A 7,807-nucleotide genomic window follows, 5' to 3' on the forward strand; every position below is an offset into this window, starting at 1 on the left:
AGGCTAGAGCAAATTTCAACAAAATGAGAAGAGTTCTATGTACCAGGGATTTAAAACTGAAACTAAGAGTTAGGTTGGCGAGGTGCTATGTTTTTTCGACTTTATTTTATGGAATGGAATCTTGAACCTTGAATGCGACATCAATGAAAAAACTGGAATCATTTGAGCTGTGGGTGTACAGAAGAATTCTGAAAATATCATGGACATAACACGTCACAAACAAAGAGGTTCTGGGAAGGATGAACAAAGAAATGGAAATTTTAAATTCAATAAAAACAAGAAAATTAGAATATCTCGGACATATTACACGTGGAGAGAAATACACCTTGCTCCAACTGATTATGCAGGGAAAGATCCAAGGAAAGAGAAGCATAGGGAGGCGTAGAATGTCATGGCTGCGCAACCTGAGAGAGTGGTACGGATGTACATCAAATGAACTTTTCAGAGCAGCCGTCTCAAAAGTCCGAATAGCTATGATGATTGCCGACCTCCGCCACGGAGATGGCACTTGAAGAAGAAGAAGAAGTAGCAAGTGCAAAGTATCTGTGCCTTGAACACTTGATTGGAATTTGCGCAGAGTACGTACAAAACGCAGATCAAACGAACTCGGTTTGAGAGACCGTGGTCACGACTGGTGTAACTAATTTCACGTTACCACTGCAGGGTTAAGTTCAGCTATCACCTACCTTAATACCTTGACTACCGTGTGAGACGCCGGCATCTCACACAAAATATGACTGTAGTACCGTGTGAGACGCCGGTATCCTAAAAACGAGAGTTTTTAGTTTGTCGTATTAATTTTCAAAATAAAGTAATGATATTATAGTTACCATGGTTTTTGAGACAAGTTTATAATATAACCTAAATATTAGATATTGAAAGCAAAATGTGAATTTAATGGATTCAGATTAATAATAAAGTAAAGAAAAAACTTTATTGTTATTGTTATTTAAGTTAAAACAGTCCAAACACTGATACGTATTTTCTAAACAATTGTTACAAAACGTTGCCACCTGTTTGCATTTATTCTCTGCAAACTTTCTATCATGACAAATTAACACTTTATTGTAACATATTATGCAACGCTTTCGTTTCTTTCTGTTTCTCTCGTCTCTTTCTTGTTTTTTGTATTTCAATCAGCTCATAATTTTGGACATTTTTAACTTTCTTGGTCAAATTAGATGCAAAACTTTGAATAATTAAGAATCTAAAATCTGTAGATGTAATGTTTTTACTTATTATTGTTTTATACAGAAGATAAGCGTTAAGAATCGAGGTTCCCAAAAGTAACTCCAAAGCTACTTTGTGGTCCATTTGGTCAGATATATCGATACCTTGTTTGCATGTATTGTAAAAAACAATAGCTCTTCAGGCTTTATGACTTCTTTCCTATCTTTTTTGAAAACTCACACATTTTCAATGTATGTTTTATTGACCTTACGTTCCTCTGATCCTTCCATATTCTACATAATCTTTAAGCAGTTCATAAACAACTGTGTTAAGCAAAACGCGCACTGAATCTACACCGTTCTTCTCGGTTCGGCACAGTCGATTAACCGCGCATTAGCTCAGTACGTTTACGGCAGTCGAAAAGTGCGGAATCAGTAAGGTCCTTAAAAATGGATTCTCTATCAGATTCTGAAGAAGATGTCATGATAGCGTTGGCATATAATGAAATAGAAAAATCAAAACCAACGTTCTGGATTCATGAAATAAATCTAAAAAGGGAAACATACGGCAATTTTTGCCTCTTTCAGTATATCATGCCGTTGCTGGCCTTAGCCAACCGGTCATATCTTAGCCAAGTCAGTCGAAGCAGTGCGCGGATGCCTATTTAAATGGTTGTAAAGCAATACCATCAGCAATACCGTTCCTGTTTACACGAATTAATACACCTTGCTCCAATGAATTGTTGCACCCGAATGTTATGCCAAAGGGTGCACAAGTCTCACAGGCTGGGTTAAATCAAATTGCTTGTTTGCATGCCATCAGCACAATCGTGTCGAGGTCGGTCGATTCATTGAGCGTCCTGCTTTACTTGCTCCCTCTTTCCTGTTTTTCTTTTTTATTTGACCCTCGTAAATCTTAACGTGGTAAGTATAACCTTGAGAATCACAACCTTTAAATAATTTAACACCATCTTTGGAAGCTTTTCCAGAGATGTATTGCTTAAAAATTAATCTACCTCTAAAAGGTGCCATCGATTCGTCAATTACGATAACTTTTTCGAGAGTTTTTAAGTGTATAAGAATATTGACTAATGGTCTAATTTTGGCTAATCGATCATTGGGATTATTAGTACTGTTATAAGAGATGTGCAGGTGTCGTAGTATAGACTGAAATCTATTAACGTGATATATGTTGTGGTGCAAACTTCTTTGCAAATAAAAGATTTCTTGACCACTAACCAGATATTCTGGTTATACTACAAGGCCTATGTGAATTATGATAGCAAAAAATTTTCACAGTTCAACATTATTCGCAATCGGTATCCATTTACCCTTCGTAATTGTTGAAGCCTGAATATTCGTCTGAATTCTAATTAGGTCTAACACGTCATCATCAATGATAGCAAATAAAATTTTTATTGGACTGATATCACAATCTATTTACGTCTCCCCATTCTTCACCTTCCTTATTAGATTTAAACTCAATCGTTTTTGGTTCATTTTCTGCATTATCCTCACTGCTGTCGTCAGTATCGTCTAATATCTTATATTCACTTTCGCTGTCCTCAAATGTTTTCTCGATATCAGAAGTATCATCTTCGTCCGATGGGATTTCATGACACCATGTTAGTCAGTGGTTCACTTGTTTTTCAGACATGGTAGAAACTAAAAAGAGTGATATCAAAAAATGAACATATTATTTAGTGTGATTTTTACTTGCTCATAGCTCAAAAATTCGCTGCACATATTTGATGTTATTGTAAGGTAAGGACGCGAATTAAGGCCACATTAAGGTTTAAATGTCTGTAATATTTTATTCATCAAAAATATGGGGGGAAAAGTCTTGTATACGTATTGCCTAACATTTTAGCTATCGAATTTTACGATAAAATACTTAATAAATAAATAAAGAAATATAAAATTTTAACATTCAGATGAATATTTGGCCTTATTTGGAACTGGTAACTTAATAAGGCCAGTTTCATTTTTGAAGGAAATTTACGTGGCTAATAAATTTTAAACCTAAGAATTAAAGAATAAAGACAAAGTTTAGTGAAAGAAACGTTTATTCATATTAAAAACAAAAATTTATCAATACATTAAGTACATATATCGCACATTTACACACATCGAGGACATAAAAATATATCCTTGTCGTCTTTTGTTAATCCTATACATTTCTCGTGGATATACTTATTACAACAAACACACTTGCGCATATCAGCTACTCTTTCTTCATCACACAAGAAACAGTACCATGAATCTTTTTTTAAATTCGGTTTTGGTTTTGCTGAGCTATGAGATTGTGCACTAAATAAATCTCTGGTAACTTCTTGTGCTTTCGCATTAATGACCTGCCGACGTTTTTTGTTGATACTTTTAACTCCGGTGTAATCAGCAAACCACTGGAACTAAAAACTTGCATTTAGTTCTTCACATGGCTCTGTCTCACTTATTTTTGCAACTTTATTTTTATCATATTTATTTGACGTGTAAACTGCATCACTATAATCCTCGCTGGAAGCTGTACTACTTGTGTAAGATTTACTTGTGTAAGAGTCTGAGATTAAGTTTGAAAAACTTTGGTGAGTTCTTTTTTTTTGTAATTTTCCTTTTCTCACTGCTCGAGAATGCTTTGCTTTTATTATTTTTGTTTACACCGCTGCAGGATAGCTGTTCTTCGAAATTTGTATTCTTTTTGCCAGTTGTTTCAATTTCTGGTTGGGTTGTAGGATTTTCTTGAAAATCTTCGGCGATTGTTTCAATCTCTCGTTGTGTCAGACAACTAGGTGCAAAGGCAGCATCCGGAATAGCATTTTAATTGAATGGCCATATTCCAGTTGCTTCAAATCCAGAACAAATATTTTTTTGCGTCATTGCGTTTTTTCAAACCGGCGTAAATATTTGCCCAAATCTTGCTGGGTTAATGGTACGTTCGGTATTATGGTTCAGAATGAAAACCTATGTTTCAATAAAAGTTGATTAATTTTAATTTGTTCAAGAAAGTTTGACCCATTCAAACTTTTGTTGATCAAGTGGCGAATTTCTTTCAAGTAAAACGGTGTCTTGATGAATCATCACGAATTGTTTTCAAGTTAAAACTTGTCTTGAAACGAGTGAACTAGGCGGTCCAGGGTCAACATCTGTTGACTGTGTTTAGTATATTTTGTGAAAGAGGCCGGGGTGCACCGTGCACGAGCGTTTGTTTGGTTTATAAAATAATTAGGTGTTTATAAAATAGTTAAAAAGAATGAGTCTCAAGTGGTCTGTAAATATAATGATAAATTTTTGGAGTTGTATTAGAAGTATGATTGTCTGTGGGACCACCGAACTGATAAATACAGAAATAGAGATGCACGAGAAGATGCTTTGGGTTGCATTGTCAAGGAAATGGAAATTCCTGGTATTACGATTACTGTTCTAAAAACCAAAATTATTAGATATATATATATATATATATATATATATATATATATATATATATATATATATATATATATATATATATATATATATATATATATCGGTTTCAAAACGTCTTGCGTCGTTGTCCGATGCCTAATTTCCACGAATTTCTATCATTCCATTGTTCTTCGGTCAAGTCTCGGGAGCTCATTGCCTTTGTTATTCCCTCCTTCCATGTTCTTTTTGGTCTTCCTCGTTTCTTACGATTTGGTGGTATCCATTTCATGGCGATTTTTGGTAGTCTTGTTTCTGGCATTCTTTGAACATGGCCATACCATATAACCATATAAGTTGTTTCCTTTCTATGTCTGTTGCCAGTAATCCATCTACCCCCATCCGATTTCCGATGTTATTAGAACAATATATAAAAAAGAACATTCATTAGTATGCAAATCGATACATAGTGGCATGGCAAGAGATGAATTGTACGTGCCAAAGTTGTTTTAGTATCAAAGAGCGGATATATTTTTACATGGTGTTACCAATACAAGGAATACCTCATCAAATTTGGTAAATATACTTTTTATTTAAATTTATTATTTAATTAATATTTAATTAAATAATATTAAGTTTAATTTAATTAATAATTTATTAATTGAGACCGCTATAGGTTGTTCAAATACTCTGAATCTAGAAACCAAACTTCTATAAATGTATTTTTAACAATGCGACGAGCTCTTGATAAACGATAGTTGAAGATTTTCTGTGTCCTAGATAAATGAGTACTTCTTCCAAAGGGTTTTAAAATATGGGGTCTTAAGGGAAAGCGTCTTTAGCTACAAATATTCCTTCTTTTGGAAAATGTAACGTATTCCTATTATCTTCTAATGCTGTATTCAACAAAGATTTTGCAAAAACAGCAGCATCGTTTGCCCTTCCATTTGTGCCTACGTCGAAATAGCGAAAGCAATAGTTTGCGTCAACGGACGCAAACAAAATTACGTTATAACTGCCTTTGTAATTAAATTACTCTGATCCACTGTGAGGCGCATTTCGTATTATAATATGTTTTCCATCTAATGCACCACAACAGTTTGGAAAATTCCATCGCAAATAATAGTGTCTTTGAATTGTCTTCCATTATTCTTCATTTTGTGGTACCTGTAAAAAAATATTTATCACATTTTGCTGCATATTTAATTCACTTTGTACTAATATGAAATATTTTAATAAAGTTTTATTCCTCTTTTTGAATTCAACACATGATAAAGCTGAAAGCGAAAGCATCGAAAATACAGGAGAAACAGAAACAAAAAATGTGTTTCCTGCATCTATTACTAATGGCAATGGTAAACCCAAAAAGAAGCGATCCATGTAGAAAACACAAAAACTGCCAAATCGCCTACTGCAAAGCAATGAAAGACAACAAATGTCTTTCGTGCTCCTCAAAATCGCCAAAGAAAAATATTTGAAAATGAAAACATTTCAAATATAAGCGCAGTAATTGATAAACTTGATGAAGTACTGCAAAAAAATACACGTACTGTGGATGAAAAATTAGACATATTTGCCAAATATATTACTGTGAAGCTAAGACATATGCCTTTTTACGATGCTCTCATCTGCCAGGAACAAATTCAAACTATAGTACGACAAAACCGACTGCAGCTCTTATCAGTAAGACAATTCGAATATCATATAAGTCCATCATCAATGTGTCAACCTTTTACATCTTATTCCCAGACAATTTCATCACCACCGTTTTCATCTCCTGAGTATCATTCATCTCCATCACCAGCATTATCAAACAACATGGACCCAGAACATACTAGTGTTCATTTTCATATGAATCGTGCAACAGGCAACAATGCGATGAGAATTCTAAGGAGTCATCTGATGTGCTTACTGCAGCTCTAACAGGTGTCTTAGACTTAGAATAGACTAAATTTTATATTACCTACTTTTGTTACCAATTTTTTTATACTTACTTAATTAAAATTTTGTAATGAATTCTATATTCCTGTACATTTTTAGGCACTCGGTATATGGAAGCAAGCGTTGCGGACGAATCACCCGTAGCTAAATATTTTAAAGTAATTTGCAGCTTTAATTTTAGTGAGATTGCTCGTTGCATCACTGTATATTGTTTCTTATGACACCCTGCACTTTTGACAGCAGCTCGTCAAATTTTTCTTCAGACATTCTAAAGTAATTTCTATATCCTTCTTTATCCTCTAATGCTAGCTCCTTCAACAACGTTTCTGATGCTCCCAAACTATTTCTTGTTAAAATCCACTGTCTCGCCCAAAAACGACATTTCTTACGGCTTTTGATCATATTATTAGCAATTATTTTCAGTTTTCATTTTAACAAAACAGCAATACTTTGTACACATTCACGCACAACCTCAATCGACGTTATTTTTACATTGAACCGCTGATTCATTTTTATTTGAAATATGTGAACAAAATCTTATCCAAGTTAAATTCAACTTTTGTTGATCAAATAAAGTTGATCAACAAAACTTGACTCGTAAGGACGAGCCTTAAACTACAAATGAATAGCAAGAATCTTGTGTATTGATGTCGGGAGCAGTCGACATGACGTACTCTACATCAAAGGGGTAGGGACTGTATGTTTGTCGGCATCTCACACGTCTCAATTTTAAGTTTACGTTTTTGCAAAGTTTGTGTACTGTGTGAGTTACCGGCACACATTTTTTCTAATTTGAATATTTAGCAAACATATTTTTTCTGGTACTATTTTTACACTGACTTTGACATAATAAAGAACATAATGCTTAAAATTTAATAACAAAATATTTGGTACAAAATTATTAGTTTAAATGATCGGTAGCCAAGGTAGTAATAATTCAGATACCGAAAAAATTATCAACGTTTTATCGTTTAAAAATATGTTGAAGGAGGGGAGAAATTAGACGCACTTTGTACAAATAAATCATAGTAAAGAAATCGAAATAATTTAAATGACACGTCGTTGTAAGTGCAGCTAGCGACTAGTCACTTCATTTCTACAACTATCTGAAATCTCCCTTTTCCATTAACCAACTAATTACATTTCATAATGGAATGCTCTGAGCATTACGATTACAAGTGAGAATGAACTTAATATTTACGCTAAACTGACCTTATTGATGTTATAAATATAATCTTGCTAACATCTTTACAACTACATTAAGCTATTTAATTAAATTTAGGTTTTTATCATTACCT

General features: G+C 33.7%; 1 pseudogene; it reads left to right on the plus strand.

The window, feature by feature from the left end:
* Positions 1-5,790: 5,790 nt before the first annotated feature.
* On the plus strand, positions 5,791-6,514 carry LOC140438667 (uncharacterized; annotated as a pseudogene).
* The last annotated feature ends 1,293 nt before the right edge of the window (positions 6,515-7,807 follow it).

The sequence above is a fragment of the Diabrotica undecimpunctata genome, chromosome 4 (genome assembly GCF_040954645.1).
Source record: "Diabrotica undecimpunctata isolate CICGRU chromosome 4, icDiaUnde3, whole genome shotgun sequence".
Classification (NCBI taxonomy): Eukaryota; Metazoa; Arthropoda; class Insecta; order Coleoptera; family Chrysomelidae; genus Diabrotica; species Diabrotica undecimpunctata.